At 40.4% G+C, this 17,575-nt stretch overlaps 1 pseudogene; it reads right to left on the bottom strand.

The window, feature by feature from the left end:
- LOC149156843 (sucrose synthase 4-like) overlaps positions 1-16,996 on the bottom strand; it is a 68,943-nt pseudogene extending 51,947 nt beyond the window's left edge.
- Positions 16,997-17,575: the final 579 nt, after the last annotated feature.

Genomic DNA, 17,575 nt, shown 5'->3' with positions numbered 1-17,575 from the left:
CCAATGATGTCACATATGTGAATTGGCCTCATCACACTCACTATTACCTCTGATCCAACTGCGCTTTCCTTAAGGAATAATATTCCTTCTACATGCAAGGAATATTCACAAAGGAATATGCTAGCAACTGATAGTACATTGTCCCTCCATCTGATCTCAACTGGGTCTCTGACTGAACTGACATGCATGAGTTATCCATGAGTGAATCTTCAGTTATCTGAAATACAGTGGTTACATGCATGCAAGCATTAACTAACTGAACTCTCATTAATTTAACAAACTGTTAAATTAATCTAACTAGACTTGACTCAGTTAATTGAGCCAACTAATTACAACTCAATATTACAACTCACTCTTATCTCTTTAACTGAAGGATAAATCCCTCAATCAAAGGAGAAACTGTTGCATGTACTCACATAGACTTCATGTTCATAATTCCTTAACTAATTAACTAAAGATGAATTAATTAATCAATTTACAAACAGTTGTTAACATCAAATTCGAATTTTACTCCCTATGTTTAGTCCAGGGACTAACTAAAATATGAAGGGATCCTGAAATGCTATTTTTAGAAAAACTATTTTTAGCACTTTCTCTTTTCACCCATTGTTGCTAAGATCCACAATGGTTGAACTACTATTTATAGCCCGACTATTTATAGCAGTGTTATTTTTAGAATTTTCTATTTTTAGCATTTCTTGTTGCAAATCTCAACACTCCCTCTCAACAAGAAAGGGATTATCAGTAACCCCGATCCTGTCTCTGTGGAACTCGAACTTGCATTTTGACAATGACTTAGTCAAAATATCTGCATCCTGCTCCTCGGTCGAAACATTCTGCAACATCGTGATCCTCTTGACCACACAGTCCCGTAGATGATGGTAATGGATATCTATATGCTTGGACCTGTCATGAAACACTGGATTCTCAGAGAGTTTTATGCAACTCTGATTATCACAGTATATATCTGTAGGATCCATCATTTGACCAAACAATCCCACTAGAATCTTCCGTATCCAAATGGCCTCTCATGCTGCCTGACTGGAAGCCATGTATTCAGCCTCTGCTGAGCTAAGTGCAACTAATATCTATTTCCTGCTATACCAAGAAACTGCGGCTGAACCAAGGTTGAAGATCCCTCTAGAAGTGCTCTTCCGGTCTGATGGACTACTAGCCCAATCTGCATCCGTGAAGCCTTGCAGCTTCACTCCCTCTATTCGTCTGTACCATAATCCGCACTGTGTAGTGCCTCTGAGATATCTTAGCACATGCTTCGTTGCCTTCCAAAACAGCTTGGTAGGTTGAACCATAGCTTGACTTAGCTGGTTCGCCGCAAAGCATAAGTCGAGTCATGTGTTCACCAAATACATAAGTGAACCCACCAGCTGCCGATAAACAGTAGCAGCTACTACCTCACCTGAAGTAGCATCCTCCTTCCTCTAGTTCCCAACTAGAGGAGTCTGCATGGGTTTTCACTTCTCCATGTGAAAGCGCCTGAGTATCTCATTGGCATACTTGCCTTGAGACACAAATACTTCCCCATCTCTCTACCACACTTCCATGCTTAGAAAGTAGTGCATGAGGCCGATGTCCTTCATCTCAAACTCTCTTGTAAGGTCCTCCTTGCAAGATTTGATCAACTGATCATCACCTATCAAAATCAGATCATCGACATAAAGTACAATAATAAATGGCTTATCTTCTACCATGATGTGGTAAAGGTTCGCATCTGCTTCACTCTTGGTGAAGCCCAACCCGGTGAAATAGTTGTTGATCCTGGTATACCAAGCATGGGGTGCTTGCTTCAGCCCATACAATGCTCGCTTGAGTCGGAAAACATGCGACTCGCGATCGAAAGTCTCAAATCCTTCAGGCTGCTCAATGTATACCTCTTTCTCAATCTTCCCATTGAGGAACGCCGTCTTCACATCCATCTGATGGATCTTCCAACCCATCTGAGCTGATAGAGCTAACATCGATTTGATAGATGAGTACCTTGCTACAGGAGCAAAGGTCTCATCGTAGTCGTGTTGGAAATAATACTGAGAGGGGGGGTGAATCAGTATTATCAAGTCAAATATTTCCTTTTTCAATTCCAGATGATATACGCTACTTCTGTTAATAACAACCGTGTATATACGCAACTACAGATAAAGAAACCCGCGTATACAAAGCAGACTTATAATTTGATTTATCTTTCAGATGTTAGTTATTAATCTGTGTATCAGAAGCAAATAAACAGTACCAGAAACAAAGCAGAAGACAGTCACACAGAAGAACACAAGATATAAGGAGGAAACCCAATGTGGGTGAAAACCCCGTGCTGCAATTCATCCCTATCTTCTTTTTAATTAGAAACTTCTCTTTACAATGTTTTGTACTAATGCAGTCTTTACCAGTACGCAGGCTGCAACCTGCAGAGAGCTACAACTCTCTCTCGTTCTCCAGCTTTCCTGGAAGGGAGCTCCAACCCCCTAAGTTCTTGTACTAGCTTGAGATACTAGTACGCAAGCTCCTACCTGCAGAAGGCTGCAACCTTCTCTTTGCTTTCAGGGACCTCGTTTCATTAATTTTCAGACTGGATCCACAAGTAACATCAATCAAACATCAGGAATTTCTGCATAACCCAAACTCCTTTTCACCAATCAAAAGCTGAACCAAATAAACACTTCTCTGATCGCTGCACCCCGAACACAGTAACTGTAATCAAACACCATTTTTGAACCCAGAACACTGCAGTAATAAAAAAAAAGCAGCTAGAACATAAATCAAGATATATACGCTACTTCACTGTTCAGCAACCTGCGAGTATACGCCTCTGTACCACGACCAACCTGCGTATACGCTTCTTTCATTCATAGAAAAAGCGTGTATACGCACCTGCACTTCGTTGAACCTACGTACAGATCTATAAAGGATAATTTATTCTTTTAAACATTCAGTCATTAGATAACCCAGATTTATAGATCAAGAGTGCGCCACATATAACAGATCAAAATCATACAGAGATACCAATGTTCAAGCCTTGAGATTTTGATCCATCAATAGTCCTTATCCTTCTTGCGCTCAGGTTCCTCCTTCATTCAGATCTAGATCTGCACCATAACCCAATCACCAGTATTCCAAATCTCATACATAATCAGATATTCAATAATAATTCAGATGATCCCTTGTCACATGATCTCCTTCCTCTTTTATAGTTTTAGGCCTTCCACAATACCACGGTCCAAAACCATAATAAACCAATACTAAGGGCCCAAAACCTGGGGTCAACACTTCTGACGAGATAACATGGTCCAAAACCATAGGTTCAAATTCCAAGGACTAACAACCATGGACCAAAAATAAGTTTCCCACCATGTACGCGCTTTTCTGTGCATAAAAGTGCGTGTATACGCATACGCGACTTCTAAACGTATAACCCGCGTGTATACGCGTGTTTGGCAAGGTGAACCTGCGTATACAAGATTTCCTTCATTCTGAGCGCCTGAACTGAGATCTATCGCCAAAGAGAGTTGCCATCAAGGACAACACCTATACCATAGCACCACTCTTGTGCCAAAATGCCAACAATCTCCCCCTTTGGACTTGATGGCAACCCCAAGATCCTCAAAGTCATTCTCCCCCTTTGTCATCAAGGGCAAAGGGCTGTTCTCCCCCTGAGTACATGTAGATATCTCTACTCTGTTGTGCTAAACATGCTCCCCCTGACTGTAGGCAAGATTTGCAAAGGATGTTCTTCAAGAAGAACCAAGACATATACATTATGAAAGACCTTCCTATCACCAAAAGACTCAATACATACATCCATCACCCAACCAAGTGGGGATCATCCACCCAACCAAGTGGGGATATATCAGAAATTTACATATGACAACCAATCTCATTGCATCAATCATCCCATGCATAGTGGGGAAACCAAAATAGGCCGTTACATGACCTTGATAAAAAAAGATATACATGACATAGAAACGAAATATCAAGACTATGCAAATCACCAATAACTACTATCAGCAACATCTGATAATCACTGTATATCAGCAACCATGTTCTTTTTCTGTTCTCCTTTCTGCAGCTGATCCACCTGAAACAAAAACAGCTTGAGTACTAGAACCAAGAGCTTCTAAGGTAATGCCAAGAATGCATTGTTAGAAGATTATCTGCTCCCCTGAACCTGTGCCTGATGGTCTCTGACAGACCCATATCAGACTCTCTTCAACCAGAGTCTGTTCTTGCTGATTGTCTTCAGAATTCCATATACGCGACTGCACCTGCATAAATCTGCGTATGTACGCGGATTCCCCTCATCTGACTCGCGTACACCAACTTTTCTTTGAAACAGAAAAGCTTCAACAGTAGGATGAAGCATCAACTACTCCCAGCTTCTGTCTGAGATATTCAAAAATTTCCCTGGGCAGTGGTTTGGTAAGGATATCAGCAATTTGTTCCTTGGAAGGAACATACTCCAACTTGACTTTTTGTGGAAGCACTTGTTCCCGAAGAAAGTGATATTTGATAGGTATGTGCTTGGTCTTTGAATGCATGACAGGATTCTTTGAAATGCTTATTGCACTTGTATTATCACATAAGATAGAGACAGGTGGAGTACAAGTGATTTGAAAATCCTGCAAGGTTTGCATCATAAAGAATTTGAGTGCAACAAGATGCAACAGCCACATATTCCGCTTCAGCTGTAAATAAAGCAATCGAACTCTGTTTCTTGCTGAACAAAGATACTAATCTGGAACCCATAAAGAATGCACCACCACTTGTGCTCTTCATGTCATCCACGCTTCCAGCCCAATCTGCATCTGTGTAAGCATGAAGTGTGAGATCTGTATCTCTAGGGTACCATAAGCCATAGTTTTGAGTTCCTTGAAGGTACTTGAAGATTCTCTTGACTGCCTGAAGATGAGTTTCCTTTGGATTTGCCTGAAATCTTCCAACTATTCCCACTGCATGCATGATGTCTGGTCGGGTACCTGTCAAATAAAGTAGACTTCCAATCATGGATCTATAGGTTGCTTGATGCACTGCTGCCGATTCATCATTTGCACTGAGGCTGCATCCTGTAACCATGGGGGCACATACTGGTTTTGAATCTTCCATGCCATACTTCTTCAGAATCTGCTTGAGGTACTTGGTTTGAGACAAGAAGATACCGCCTTCATTTTGTTGGATTTGCAATCCAAGAAAGTATGTCAGTTCTCCGAGCAAAGACATTTAGAATTCTTTTTGCATCACCAAGGCAAAGCTTTGACTCATACCTTCTTCGTTGCTGCCAAAGATAATATCATCTACATACACAACAAGTATTAACAATTTGTCATTTTCAATTTTTATATAAATATTGCTATCTGTTGATCCTTTTGAAAAACCTTGTTGATGAAGGTATTTGTCCAAGCGGTAGTACCAAGCCCTTGGAGCTTTTTTAAGGCCATAGAGAGCCTTTTTAAGTCTGCATACAAGATTTGGATTATTCCCAAGGATAAATCCATATGGTTGCTCTATGTACACTTCTTCTTCTAAGTCTCCATTCAGAAAGGCTGATTTTACGTCCATTTGAAATACTTTGAACTTCTGGAAGCTAGAGAGAGCAAGGAACATTCTGATGGCCTCAAGTCTAGCAACGGGAGCAAAAGTTTCTTCAAAGTCTATTCCTTCCTGTTGAGCATACCCTTTACAAACAAGTCTGGCCTTGTTTCTAATCACTTCCCCATTTTCATTCAACTTATTTTTGAAGATCCATTTTGTTCCTATGACATTTTTGTCTTTTGGTCTAGGAACCAACTCCCAAGTGTTATTCTTTTCGATCTGCTCAAGCTCTTCATCCATTGCCTTAACCCAACACTCATCTTTGCATGCTTCTTTTACATTTTGCGGTTCAGTGGAAGAGAGCAATGCCAAATAGCTTGAAGCTTCTGTTATTGTTCTTCTTGTTTGTATACCTGCTTCTTTCTGCCCCAAAATTTGAGATTCTGGATGATTCTTCTGAACGTACCTGGATGGAGTCTTCTCTTCTATCCTTATCTGTTCCTCTGGTGCCTCTTGGGGTTCTTCTTCATCATCTGTCTGATTTGGAGAGTAGTCTTCATCCTCATTGATATTTTCATGATTCACTTCCCTAGGGATGTATCCTTTTTCATCAACCACTACATCAATGTTGTCAACAATTCTTCCAAGTCTTTTATTTTAACACTTATATGCTTTGTTGTAGGGAGAATAACCAAGGAGAATGCCTTCATCTGCTCTACGTTCAAGTTTGCCAAGCAGCTCATCAGTATTCTTAATATAGCATTTGCTCCCAAAAATTTTGAAATGCTTTACCGAAGGAGTCTCACCATACCAGAGCTCATGAGGAGTTTGAGTGTTGTTCACTCGGACATTTGTTTTGTTGAGAATAACAACTGCAGCATATGTAGCTTCACCCCAGAAGGTTGCGGGAGTTCCAGACTCATCAAGCATAGCACGAGCCATTTTTTGGATTGTTCTGTTCATCCTTTCCGCCACTCCATTTTGCTGAGGAGTCCTAGCTGTAGAGAATTCCCTTCTTATTCCATGTTCTTCACAGAAATCAAAAAATTAATTTGAGGTAAATTCCCCACCTCTGTCGGACCTGAGGCACTTAATTTTGTAATCTGATTCATTTTCAGCCAAGGCTTTGAAGGATTTGAATTTTTCGAATGCTTCGTCTTTGTGCTTCATAAGTCCTAACCAAACAAACCTGGAGAAGTCGTCAATGAATAATATAAGGTATTCTTCTCCTCGAGGTGACCTTGTCCTAAATGGACCACATACATCTGAATGGACTAGCTCAAGAGGCCTACTAGCTGATCCTTCCTTCTCAGGAAAGTTATTTCTGGTTTGCTTACCAAACTGACATGATTTGCATATGGTGTTTTCTGGAATTTTGATATCTGGAAGACCACGAACTGCCTGGTATTTGCATGCTTTCCTTATTTGTGAAAAGCTTAGATGCCCCAACCTCCGGTGCCATAACCATTGTTCATCATCCTTGCTTAAATAGCATTGTTGTTGTCCCTCTTCAAATATGTATAGATTATTTGGAGTTCTTCTGCCTTTGATCACTGTTTCTCCTGTATCAAGATCATGAACACTACATCCATTTGATCGAAATATTACTTCAGTTCCTTGATCGCACATCTGACTAACACTCAATAGATTATGCTTCAAGCCATCAACATACAAAACATTTCCAGTCTTGACCTTTTCTTTCAACTGAGCAGTGCCTTTTCCTTTTATGGCTACAGGGGTATCGTTTCCAAAAGAAACCTTCTTTCGCTTTTCTAATGCAGAATATGATTCAAGTTTTTCTTTATCACCTGTCATATGCTTCGAACATTCGCTGTCGATATACCATAGATTTTCTTGTCCTTCTGCATAAAAGGATATCCCACATCTTTCTGGTTGTGGTTCCTTCATTCTCCATGTTCTGGCACTTGAGGTTTGTTCCTTCTGAGTTGTCTTCCAAAACCTGCTCCTGCATTCAGAATCTTCATGACCAAAGTTATTACAAATAGAACATTCAACTTCATTTTCAAGGGCTGAAAAGTTGTTATAAGTCCTTTTCGTGATCCCAATCATATTCCTTTGTTTTTGATCTTCTCTAGTCATGATTGTCTTATAGGCAACACATTGGGCTGCTTTGTGACCAAAGTTATGGCAAGAGAAGCATTGGCCATTGAAGAAACTCCTGTGATTATCAAATCTATCATCCAACCGATTGTAGTTTCTACTGACATCCATTCTTGAGGAAAATTGGGAAGATTTTACCTGAGGCTGTTTGTAGCTTCTGTTTGTCCTTAAGGTAGCTTGCCCCCGATTTTCTTGATAGTCTTTGTTTGTTCTTGAGGTAAACTGTCCCTGATATATTCGATGATTTCTATTAGGTCTTTGCTCGCTCCTCCTTGCTACATCAAGATAACTTTTGGAGGTGGATGCTTGAGAAGTTTCTTCATTATATCCCAGACCTGTCTTGATTAGTGGAGAACGCTGCACATTGATAATCTCATCCAGAGTCTCAGATCCTTTAACAAATTTAAGATTAATAGCTTTTGTTTTCTCAATCTCCTTTCTAAGATCAACAATTTCACATTCCAATTTTTCAAGATGTTTTTCCCTTTCAGCCAGTTGACATTGCAGAGAACCAATAATCGCATTTTTCTCTTCTATGCCAATTTTGAGATTAGATATCTCTTTATAATAACCTTCTACATCTATAGCATCCATGTAGTCATCATCTTCAAAAGCCATTAAAAGTTTATACTTATTACCTCATTCATCTTCGTCACTATTTGAAAGTCCATCACTATCTTCATGAGTGTAATAGCTTTTCTTATTTGCATTCTGTTTCTTGTTCCATCTAACAGGTTCCTTCCCTTTGTCAATCTTATCCTTGTGAGGAAATTTGGCAGCATAGTGACCGACTCTTCCACAAGCAAAGCATTTGAAAGGTAACTTATCTCGGAACCGTCCAGTACCCCGTTGAAGATTTTTGACAAAATTTGATTCTTCTTCTTCTTCTGACACGTGTCCTGACTCATAGTACTCGCCTTTTCCTGAAGCCTTGAAGGCAGCTTCTCTCCTGTCTGATGGTCCTCCTTTCCTCATTTCATAAGCAGTTAGAATTCCGTGCCGCTGTGACATTTTAAGGCTTTGTAGATTCTCTTTTTCTTCTATTGCAGAAACTTTAGATTCAAACCTAGGGGACAAAGATCTTAGAACTTTTTCAACCACAACAACCTCTTTTATTTCTTCACCCAAATTTTTCATACAATTAAAAATCTCATCTACACGAAGAAAATAGTTAACCACACTTTCATCATTATACATCTTGAGATTTTCATACTGAATCCTGAGGGTTTGAAGTTTTGCTCGTTTTACCTGATCATATCCTTCATAGCTTAGGACAATCTTGTCCCATATTTCTTTTGTTGATTTTAACTGCATAACTTTCATGAATTTTGATTGAGATAGACATCCCAATAGAGTATTGACCGCCTTTGCATTTGTTTCATATTTCTTCTTCTCAACCGGATCTGTAGGAGTTGCTGCTGGAAAAGAATATCCTGTATCTATGATATCCCAGACTTCTGTACCCAAAGATTGAAGATAGGCAGTAACTCTTACCTTCCAATATACGAAGTTTGTCCCATCAAAAACAAGTGGCCTGATTGATGCTTCCCTCTCGTAGTTGCTCATGATGAAAGATCTTCCTTTAAGCGATCAAGCTTCTTCAGAAGGACCTGCTCCGATACCCATTGTTGGAAATAATACTGAGAGGGGGGGTGAATCAGTATTATCAAGTCAAATATTTCCTTTTTCAATTCCAGATGATATACGCTACTTCTGTTAATAAAAACCGCGTATATACGCAACTACAGATAAAGAAACCCGCGTATACAAAGCAGACTTATAATTTGATTTATCTTTCAGATGCCAGTTATTAATATGTGTATTAGAAGAAAATAAACAATACCAGAAACAGAGCAGAAGACAATGACACACAAGAACACAAGATATAAGGAGGAAACACAATGTGGGTGAAAACCCCCTGCTGCAATTCGTCTCTATCTTCTTTTTAATTAGAAACTTCTCTTTACAATGTTTTGTACTGGTGCAGTCTTTACCAGTACGCAGGCTGCAACCTGCAAAGAGCTACAACTCTCTCGTTCTCCAGCTTTCCTGGAAGGGAGCTCCAACCCCCTAAGTTCTTGTACTAGCTTGAGATACTAGTACGCAGGCTCCTACCCGCAGAAGGCTGCAACCTTCTCTTTGCTTTCTGGGACCTCGTTTCATTAATTTTCAGACTGGATCCACAAGTAACATCAATCAAACATCAGGAATTTCTGCATAACCCAAACTCCTTTTCACCAATCAAAAGTTGAACCAAATAAACACTTCTCTGATCGCTGTACCCATAACACAGTAACTGTAATCAAACACCAATTCTGAACCCAGAACACTGCAGTAATAAAACAGAAGCAGCTGGAACATAAATCAAGATATATACGCTACTTCACTGTTCAGCAACCTGCGAGTATACGCCTTTGTACCACGACCAACCTGCATATAAGCTTCTTTCATTCACAGAAAAAGCGTGTATACGCACCTGCAATTCACTGAACCTGCGTACAGATCTATAAAGGATAATTTATTCTTTTAAACATTCAGTCATTAGATAACCCAGATTTATAGATCAAGAGTGCGCCACATATAACAGATCAAAATCATATAGAGATACCAATGTTCAAGCCTTGAGATTTTGATCCATCAATAGTCCTTATCCTTCTTGCGCTTAGGTTCCTCCTTCATTCAGATCTAGATCTGCACCATAACCCAATCACCAGTATTCCAGATCTCATACATTATCAGATATTCAATAATAATTCAGATGATCCCTTGTCACATGATCTCCTTCCTCTTTTATAGTTTTAGGCCTTCCACAATACCACAGTCCAAAACCATAATAAACCAATACCAAGGGCCCAAACCTGGGGTCAACACTTCTAACGAGATACCATGGTCCAAAACCATAGGTTCAAATTCCAAGGACTAACAACCATGGACCAAAAATAAGTTTCCCACCATGTACGCGCTTTTCTGTGCATAAAAGTGCGTGTATACGCATACGCGACTTCTAAACGTATAACCCGCGTGTATACGCGTGTTTGGCAAGGTGAACCTGCGTATACAAGATTTCCTTCATTCTGCGCCTGAACTGAGATCTATCACCAAAGAGAGTTGCCATCAAGGACAACACCTGTACCATAGCACCACTCCTGTGCCAAAATGCCAACAAGTCGATCCCCTCAACCTGTGAGAAACCTCGAGAAACAAACCTTGGCTTGTGTTTCTCAACACTGCCATCAGCTGCCTGCTTTACCTTGTAAAGCCATCAAGAACTAACCACTGACTTGTCCCCAGGTCTAGGGACAACATCCCACACACTGTTCCATATGATAGAATCATACTCTTCTACCATTGCATCAACCCAGACTGGTTGCTGCACTACCTCCTGAAAAGAAGAAGGTTCAATCTTTACACACTCCCCAACCAGGGCCATGTAGCCAGTGTATCTATTGAGAGATCTCCTCTATCCACATTCTCTCTCACAACTAGCATCAATCTGTCAGCGTCCCGCGAGCATTTCCGCCCATCTCTAGAAGACTCTCCAGGAGTGGTGGTCTCCACTATTGGATCCTCTGCATGTGGCTGATCCACATCATTAGGAGGCTCCTCCTCCTTTGGAACTAAAAGCTCCTCATCACCATGCAACTTGAGCTCCCTCTCAAGTGACACTCGCATGGCTCTCTGCTCGTCGAACTTCAGATCCCTACGCACTACAGTCCTCTGACTAGCAGGTAGAAACACATGATAGTTGTGGGGTGTATCTGTGTACCCCACAAGTATCCCCAACTCAGTTTTTGGGTCTAGCTTCTTCCGAGCATCTTTGGTCACATGACAGAAAATTGGCGATCCAAAGCTGCGGAAGTGACTCACATCTGGTCGCTTCCCCGAAAAAGCCTCCATATGTGTCTTCATCCCCAAAATATGATGAGGACTTCTGTTTTGAAGGTACACTGTTGTATTGCATGCCTCATTCCACAGATGAAGTGGTAGGCTTTGGTCATGCAACATCGCTCGAGCTGCTCACACAATAGATCTGTTCTTCCTTTTGACCACCCCATTCTGTTGTGGGTTATGAGGTGCCATCAATTCCCATTTAATTCCTTTTGCAGCACAAAAGTCTTTAAACTGCTAAGAAACATACTCTCCACCATTGTCACTACGCAAGGCTTTTACTTTCTTTTCAGATTCTTTCTCTACCAAGGCTTTAAATTCATAAAGCCTCAAGAAGGTTTGATCCTTCTTTTGCATAAAGTAGATCCAACATCTACAAGAAAAATCATCAATAAAAATAACATAGTACCTTTGCTTAGCGGTGGAGGCTGTAGAGAATGGTCCACATACATCTGAGTGAACTCGCTCCAAGATTGCTCCAACACTACTATCCTGATCCTGAAAGGAAGCTTTTGCATACTTACCCAGGGTGCATCCTTTGCATGTGTCTGTTTGCTCTAGTTTTCCCTTCGGTAAGCTGGTAGAAATTTGATGCATGATCTTCAAGGCCCTGTGATGCAAGTGGCCCAGTCTTCTATGCCACAACTCGCCAACATCTTGGCTTTGCACCACCTCTGCTTTGGAACTCAGTGCAGCACAGTCATCTACCTACAGCTTATAGAGATTCTTTACTCGAACCCCTATTCGCTTGGTCTGTCCAGTGTCAATATGCCTTAGGAAAACTTTAGCTTTACTAAAGACTACATCATAGCCTTTATCTTCTAGCATAGCAACAAACACAAGATTCTTTTTCAAACCTGGTACATACTTAATAGTAGATAGGGTGAGAGGAGCACCATGCTCCCTCTGAAACACAACTGTACCTTCACTTGAGACACAGCACTTTCCATCATCTCCCATCTCGATCCGCATCTGGAGATCCTTCTCCTCCAATGTACTGAAAAGATTCTTGTCACCCGACATGTGGAAAGAAGCTCCACTGTCCAGGTACCAAACACATCCCACCATGGATGAAAACATGCATGCGATAAGCGAGAAATCCAGCTCAAATTGTGAGGCTAATGCATCACCATCAGATCCCTTGGAGGAACCCTTCTTGGATTTCTTTAGTGGACAATTCATTGCATAATGGCCCACTTTGTGACAGTGAAAGCTTCGCACTTTCGACTTGTCAACCTTCTTCCCACCATGAGAAGATTTAGATTGGGACGCCTTCCCTTTCCCTTTCTTAGCTTTACTCGCTAAAGCTAGATTTTTTTCATCATCTTGTTTTGATGAAGGTCCATCCCTGGTGCTTCGCCTTATCTCCTCCTGCATCCGATCTGACCAAAGTCGTTCCCAATCTGGCAATTTATCTCTTCCATTAACCGAGTCCTGGTAGCTATGCCAGCTCTTAGAAAGACCAAGGAGTGCAAGACTCACCATGTCATCATCAGCTATCACGATCCCTACGCTTCCAAGCTCATCCCTACAGGTGGTGAGCTTGTTCAGGAACGTAGAGATTGTGTTGCACTTTGCGCACTTGATCTTTCGAAGTTTATCTTTCAGCGCCAGCTTCCTCTAATCGCTGCTATTCTGATAAAGATATTTCAATGTTTTCCATGTCGAAAATGGAGTCTCCTTCCGATGGAGGCTCGAGACAATGTGATCTCGAACTCCCTCCAGGATGATTCTCCTAGCTCTAGCCACACATTTTTTCCATTCCGCCAGTTGAGGAGCATCAATCGGCTTCTGGACTTCTTGATCAATGAAGTCCTTTAGGCCATTATCTTCTAATACTGCCTCCATGCAATCCTTCCAGACTATATAATTTGAATTTCCATCAAGGGCATTTGGAGTCTTAAACAACTGAACGCCATCGGTGAAATAGATGTGATAAGAACTCAGTTCAATATTCAGAAACTAAACTTCGAACTTCTCCTAATTGTATATTGTTCTTCTTTGATCACCTTTGCTCCGATACCATGTAGAAATTCCCACTGTAGATCACAAAACACTTGATCTACTTCTATAAACAATTTAGTGGAAGCTTAATCAAACATGAGCAACATAAACCAAGAACAAATATAGCCGAGAATGAGAAGTAATCAACCATAACACAAAAGATATATCACTGGGGAAAGCACCAGCCTAAAACCCCAGCTCTGTATTATCATACAAGTGGAAATCTTGTTCAAGTTACAAAAAGAATCAGCTCTCAAGCTATCCTGCTCTCTCTGCAATCAAACAATATTGCTCACACAGACTCAATAGACATAGAATATATCTTCCTCAAGCCCTCCAAGCCTCCTATTTCCTTGCACAGTTTTTATTGGGGTCTAATGATGTCACATATGTGAATTGGCCTCATCACACTCACTATTACCTCTGATCCAACTGCACAATCCTTAAGGAATACTATTCCTTCTGCATGTAAGGAATATTCACAAAGGAATATTCTAGCAACTGATAGTACACTGTCCCTCCATCTGATCTCAACTGGGTCTTTGACTGAACTGACATGCATGAGTTATCCATGAGTGAATCTTCAGTTATCTGAAATATAGTAGTTACATGCATGCAAGCATTAACTAACTGAATTCTCATTAATTTACCAAATTGTTAAATTAATCTAACTGGACTTGACTTAGTTAACTGAGCCAACTAATTACAACTCACTCTTATCTCTTTAACTGATGGATAAATCCCTCAATCAAAGGAGAAACTGTTGCATGTCCTCACATAGACTTCATGTTCATAATTCCTTAACTAATTAACTCAAGATGAATTAATTAATCAATTTACAAACAACTTTTAACATAAAATTCGAATTTTACTTCCTATGTTTAGTCCAGGGACTAACTAAAATTAGAAGGGATCCCGAAATGCTATTTTTAGAAAAACTATTTTTAGCACTTTCACTTTTCACCCATTGTTGCTAAGATCCACAATGGTTGAACTGCTATTTATAGCAGTGCTATTTTTAGCATTTCTTGTTGCAAATCTCAACACTAGTGTTGTCCTCCTTGCTTACCAAAGATGGAATGTGGGAGAGAAATTCAGAGGTGACTTCTTCACTCCCATTCCCGTCCTCTTTATACAGATTCTAGAAATGATCTTCTGCTATCTTTTTTAGCTGTTCTTGTCCTTTGAGCGCAGTCCCATCTGAGCAAGTGATTTCAGAGATATGGTTTCGAGATAGTCAGGCTCTATATTGCCTATGGAAGAAAGAGGTATTTCGATCTCTAGCTTTAAGCCACAGGCTACGAGACTTGAGCCTCCAAGTCTCTTCTTCATGGAGAAAAGCACGAAATGATTTGATTTGGGCAGCTTGTTCTTTTTCTAAATCTGTATCACAGATCTCCTTACTTTCTAAATCCATTTGCAGATCTAATAAAAACTGAATTGTCTCCGTCCTTTTGCTGGTAGGAGAATTTGAGGGTTCTTTAATCCATTTTTTCAGGGCTCTCTTGGTTATTTTTAGTTTCTGCTCCCACACGAAGCTGGGAGATCTTGTCACAAGTATGGACCATGCCTCTAGAATAGTTTCCATGAACCCTTCTTTCCCTTACTAAAGCAGGTTGAATCTAAAGGGGATAGGGCCCAAATTTTCTTCCTCTTCCAACTGTAAGAGAATAGGTTTATGATCTGAGGCTATCTTTGGGAGAATTTTCGAGGAGATCAGTATTTTTCCTAGCAACAAAGAGCTTTGCGCTAGGAAGCGATCTAGGCGAGCGAAGATGTGTTCTGCCCTAGCTCTATTGTTTGTCCAGGTGTAAAGACCTTTCTTCGGTTTGAAGTCCAGAAGATCCAAATGAAGTATCAACTCCTCTACTAATGGAAGAATTTGGTCCCTGCCACTATTGCCACCTCTCTTTTCTTTTGTATCAATGATGAGGTTGAGATCTCCAACCACTATTATATTTTGAGGGGAGTAAATGTCTAACAAATCAACAAGGTCTGCCAGCATCATTTCTTCTCTGTAAGGTGGACTGGAACATAAAGGTTGAAGAGAGAGATGGAGAGTTTATTAGAGAGGTGCCGAAGTTCGGTGAATATCCAATGTTGGGTCTCAAAGGAGCTTTCTAGCTGATACTTTTCCTCCAACCACAAAGTTGCTAGGCCACCAGAGGTCCCTCTTGCACTAATGGCCTTTCCTACATTTTTTCCCAATTTAATTTGTTGATCTCAAGAAGGGTTTCCCCTTCAATCTTAGTCTCTTGGAGCATTAGGATCTCGAGAGTTTCTATTTTCAAAAGATCTTTGACTGCTTCAGCTTTCGAAGGGTTCCCCAAGCCTCTGCAATTCCAAGAGACTAGTTTCATTATTTAACGAAATTGGAGTGAGTTGACCCCCCCTTAGAGGGCCTTGTTCTGGTGTTTCTCCCAATAGACATTTCAATGGTGGATTGGCTTCCTTGCATTTTTTGCCTCTCCGCCTCTTCTTCCCTGGCTTCCTTATGATATTTCCTTCCAACTCTTTTAGAGGGTCTCTCGAATGTCTCATCTTCCGATGACCCAGAGGTTTCTGGGGGTTTTTTCCTTATCATTTCTGCATATGTGGGTGAGGAGAAGGTTCCTACTAGGGAGTCAAGTTGGGTTACTTCTATGTTCTTCTTTTATGCTTCAAGTGAGGGGACTTGTCATCAATCTCCTCTGTCTCTGTTTTTGGAATTTTGATTGAAGTGCTGAGAGTTTCGAATGGGTTTATTGAGGCAGTTGTCTTTGGCTATTCTCCTCTTCCTTCTGTTTGAACCATTCCTGTTAAGGGGGTTTCATACTCCATCAGTACCTCTTTCCCTTTATTCCTACTACTCACCTTGGCCTGGACTGTTTTCTACACCTGGATCCATTTTTCTCCTTTCGACTTCTATAGATCTTCCTCCTCCTCCTTTTTTTTGCAGTATCCTGCGAAATGCCCATATTCATGGAAATTTCTGCATTTGAATGGTAGCTGCTCGTAGTCTAACTCTTGGATATAAGACCAGTCTGTTGTTGTTAAATTTATGGCTTCAGGTAACCGTATTTCCAAGTCGACTTCGACGCATATTCTTGCACATGAATACTAATCCCTTCTCTCTGCTCTGTCTATGTATTTTCCGAGGATGTTACCAATTGTTTCTAGTGACTTCGGGTTCCAGTAGTGCAATGGAAGATGAGGAAGGTGTACCCACACTGGAACTGCTAACGGCACATCTTGTGTCAGATCGAAGTCTGGTGACCATGAGTTTAGATACAGACCCTGAGGTCCCATGAAATATGGTCCATTCCTAAAGATGAGATTTATGTCTTCTACTGAATTAAAAACAAAGACAAAGAAGCCCTTACCAACGAGGAAGCTTCTGATGCCTTCCTTTACTAGTGGTCGCTAGTTCCTTTGTACCCAAGCCTCGATAGCCTTGGGGGAAGGCCATAGCCCTGTAAATTGACCGATGAGCCCTCTTTCAGCTAGGTTCAGAGCAGATACGCAAGAATCTTTAACGGGCAGGGTGACTGTGGGGATGTTATCGATTTTCTTTACAAACTTTCGCTAAGTTTCCCTTGCTGGGCGTTTACTACTATCGCCAATTAGCTTCCTGAATGCAAGGATCTCTGGTGGAGGAGGCGAAGGAGGAGGGACCTCAGGGCCCCCTCTCGGGGCCATGGCGTTGGAGGAAGTACTGTACCAGGGGCTGCTGCTGCGCGCACGAATTGTCTCCAACCCGCTCTCTCTTCTTAGTTAACTCCTCTATTTTTTAATAATATTTAACCTTAACTCAATATATGAAGTTAAATATTATTACCACTTATAAAACTACTAATCATACTTTAATGTCGTATAAAAAATAAACTTTAAATATTTGTAATATTATATATATAATATATAAATTAAATTATTTTTAAATATATATATTTTAAAATAGATTAATTCTAATTCCACATATATATATATATATATATATATATATATATATATATAATATTTATTTTTAATATTATATATATAATATATA

The sequence above is a fragment of the Pinus tabuliformis genome, chromosome 9 (genome assembly GCF_031772625.1).
Source record: "Pinus tabuliformis cultivar Carrire ecotype Pingquan chromosome 9, CPIR1, whole genome shotgun sequence".
In the NCBI taxonomy this organism is placed as follows: Eukaryota; Viridiplantae; Streptophyta; class Pinopsida; order Pinales; family Pinaceae; genus Pinus; species Pinus tabuliformis.
This window is presented reverse-complemented; position numbering and strand designations above follow the sequence as displayed.